At 45.6% G+C, this 3,569-nt stretch overlaps 1 protein-coding gene across 2 annotated transcripts in view; it reads right to left on the bottom strand.

Annotated features, from left to right (window-relative positions):
* LOC103395499 (protocadherin-16-like) overlaps positions 1-1,078 on the bottom strand; it is a 124,203-nt gene extending 123,125 nt beyond the window's left edge. Inside the window, exon 1 of one of the 2 annotated variants that reach the window (XM_025065696.1) lies at positions 471-1,078. The gene's annotated coding sequence lies outside the window, so the exon portion shown is untranslated. The remainder of the gene's footprint in view (positions 1-470) is intronic. The other variant, XM_017041517.2, reaches the window with a different exon arrangement.
* Between the last annotated feature and the right edge of the window lie 2,491 nt (positions 1,079-3,569).

The following is a 3,569-nucleotide window of genomic DNA, read 5'->3' as shown; positions in this document are numbered from 1 at the left end:
CCCCCCCTCCATACACACACAGACACACGCCCCCTGTCGTTGTTACTACAATAACATCCTTCTCGGCAGCGGCACTTTTCTCCTCTGTCGATCTGCTTAGCTGTGACTGCTGATCAATAATCAATAATCAATAATCAATATTCCTTGACGCTGCATCACCGTCTCATCACACTATCAGAGTCCATCTGCTGATCACTCCCCCCCCCGTCCGAACCTCCTGCCGGCCTTTCTGCAAGGTGCAGCTGAGGGAGGCAGCTTCAAGCATGCACCTCAGGAGGCAAGGGAGGGGGAAAAGGAAGCAAGGAAGGGAAAAAAGGAAGCAAGGAAGGGAAAAAAGGAAACAAGGAAGGGGGAAAAAAGGAAACAAGGAAGGGGAAAAAAAGGAAACAAGGAAGGGGGAAAAAGGAAGCATGGAAGGTGCGTCTGCTTCTGCAGCACTGAGGAGAAGAAGGAAAGATGCTGTGACTTACATTCATCTGAGCCTCTCTCAGCTGCTCTGGACGTGTGTGCTCTCCTCCTCTCCTCTCCTTTCTCTCCTTTCTCCTGTCTGAATCCTGATTAGTATGCAAACCGTTTCCCAATTATTCCTCTCTTTCCTTCGGTCAGTGAATCCAGCAGCAGCGGCGGATCATGAACGCTCCTCGATCAGCTGAACTGGTCCTTTAATTCCCCTCTGTTTCATCCACATCATATCCAGACACGGTGACAGTCACTGATCCTCCAGACCTCCTTCTCTTCTCCTTCTTCTCCTCCACTCAGGCGTCCCTTTTTTTTTTTTTTTTTTTTTTTTTTCCTGCGTCCTGGTCAGTCAGGTGAGGACGTCTGGGTCAGTCTGCAGGAGACACGGGCTCGGTCTGCAGCCCTGCGGTCCTCCTGCTCCTCGGCTCAGTCAGCATCCACTCTCTCACACACAGCCGGTGTGTGTAGTGTAGTGAGGTGTAGTGTAGTGAGGTGTAGTACAGAGCAGTGCACTGTGGACGGGTGTGCGCACAACTGAGCGGCTCCACAGCACCGTGCGCCTCACCGCCTGAAAGCCGACTCCTCCACCCCCACCACAAGGCCCTGCCCCCTTTTTTTTTACTCCTCTGCTCCCTCCTCCTCCTCCTCCTCCTCCTCCTCCTCCTCCTCCTCTTCCTAACAGACTTCTAATTTATTCTGGTAGCAGCAGCAGCAGCCACAAAAGCAGGACGGAGTATTTGGAGGCAGACTTTGGTGCCCCCCAGCTCCTCTCTGTGGAAGTAGACCCAGAGAGAGTGGAGACAAAGGAGGAAAGGAGTCACTTCAGCTCATTATGTATGCATGGATGAGACTCATTAGCAAAATAATCCGTCCCTCCTCCTCCTCCTCCTCCAGGACACCGTTGCAAAGTCTGGGTCCTGGAAACGTGGAGGAATTTCCATCCATCCTTCCATGTTTGAATTTATTTCATTTAATTTTTTTTGTTTGTGTTTCTGGAATTTTACTTGGGATTTATCCAAAACTGGTACTGGCTGAATACTAATAATAAAATGTAGGTTTGTTTATAAGACGTGTTCATTCTATGCCTATCTAAATATCTTAAATATACTACAATGTATTTTTTTTTTTGTCCTCCTTTAAAGGAATTAATAAAATAGCCCACAAATCCATTCATGGTATTCGTTACTGCTGCAGATTTTGATTTAAATTTTATACTTAATGTTTTTTTATTTTAAAGTGAAGAATTAAAGTCATTTCTGTTCAGAAGGAAACATCGAGCCACCACTGCCCTAAACATGTCTCCGCCCGGACTCAAACAGGGGACCTTTAGCTTGTTAGGCGATCGTGACAACCACTACACTACAGACACTTTCTCTTCATCTTCTTCCTCCTCTTCTTATTTTTCTTCATCCTGTTCTTTCTTCACCCCTCCCTCCCCCCTCCTCACCCCCACCTTCTTGTAAATGACTTGATGACAGAGGAGGGATTACAGCCGTGTAACAAATAAATCCATATTTATACATGAGCGGTTTACAGTGACCTTTGACATCTGAGGTGATCAGTTACAGTCAAGGGTGAAGAAGGCAGATGAAGAGGAGGAGGAAGAGGAGGCAGAGCCGGGGCTCAGACACTCACAGCCACATAAACACACTCTTTAACTTGCTGCCGTCAGCAGGACGGGAGTCATACATCAGCCCCGATTTTAGGTCAGGCATCCACCTGCATCACTGCAGAGGAGGGAGGAGGAAGAGGAGGGAGAGAGAGGAGGGAGAGAGAGAGATGGCAGGACAGTGTAAAATAAGGAGGTGTTGACGGAAGAGGAGGAGGAAGAGGAAGATACTACAATACTACGATCAGTCCACCATCTGCTGTATACATTATACACATTATATATGTGGGGGGGGGCAGTGTATTTATACACAAGGTCCTCTGTGTGTGTTTTGCGTATGTAAGTATTTGCGACTACATTTTCTCTCCCTCAAACTTGTTGTGTAAAAATGACCACAAAGTTGCATCAACACGACGTTAATGAAGAGCAGACGGAGGACGAGTGACAGATTTATACCTCGGCCACACACTTCTCCATGTAAAGTGTGTGTTTTTGCCTTTCTCTGTCAAATACAAACACATGTCCACACACACACACACACACACACACACACACATTTCCACAGCCCTATCAGGGGGTTTAATCAGCGTTTGTCATTTTGTGTCTAGCCGTGTCTGACCGCCGTGACCCCGCGCTGCATTTCAAACTTTTAGTACATTTTGGAGATTTACGCTCGCGTCAAGTCAGAGATAAGGCTCGGCATTTGTTTCCGATGTTCGTACACGCAGAGCAGAAATAAAACAGCTGTAAATTTACCCCAATTATCCCAACTTTTTGATTGGATCGCCTTGAATTCCAACATGGCGGCGACCCCGCGGCCTGTGGTCAGCATGTCAACAACAGAGCAGCGAGTGCGACATGGTGGTTGACCATCGACTCAAGTCATTTAGAAAAGGCTCGTTAGGAGCTAATGGAGGGGGTCGGGCTAAGTCTGCTGCAGAACTGGACTCGTCGGCCTGGGTTAGCTTTTCCCAACAAACAAATCAACGACAACAAAACTGACGTGTGTGAAGTGGACTGTGGAATAACAGAGAATTAATTAATGAAGAAAAAAAGAAAAATTCAACGCCACCAATAATATAAACATAATAACAGTGAAAAGAAGAAACAGAGATTTTACCAAAATATTGCTAACTAGCTGAAACATCAATAAAGTTAGCCTCAAAGTTGCCTTAACTCTGCAACAATTGCCAGAAATTGTGTAAAACTCTAAAGGTAAAACCAATGTTAGCAACGAAACACAAAATGTGTAAGCTAGGATAGCTAAATATAGCGAGGTAAAAGCCAAAATAATATTTCCTGCAACTAGCTAACTACAAATATTTAGGTGCGAAAGGCTAAAGAAAACAAACAAAATAACTAGTTGCCTCAGAAATTGCTCAGCGGGATTAGGCTCAGAGTTAGCTAAAATTACAAACTTAAATTATTCCACAAAGTCAGCCCAGAAATAATTAGTACTAACTACAGTTAGCCAAAGAAAAGCCAGCGAAACCTGCACATG

The sequence above is a fragment of the Cynoglossus semilaevis genome, chromosome 19, assembly GCF_000523025.1.
Source record: "Cynoglossus semilaevis isolate Cse_v1.0 chromosome 19, Cse_v1.0, whole genome shotgun sequence".
In the NCBI taxonomy this organism is placed as follows: domain Eukaryota; kingdom Metazoa; phylum Chordata; class Actinopteri; order Pleuronectiformes; family Cynoglossidae; genus Cynoglossus; species Cynoglossus semilaevis.
The sequence above is the reverse complement of the archived record's forward strand: the minus strand, read 5'-3'. Positions and strand labels throughout refer to the sequence as shown.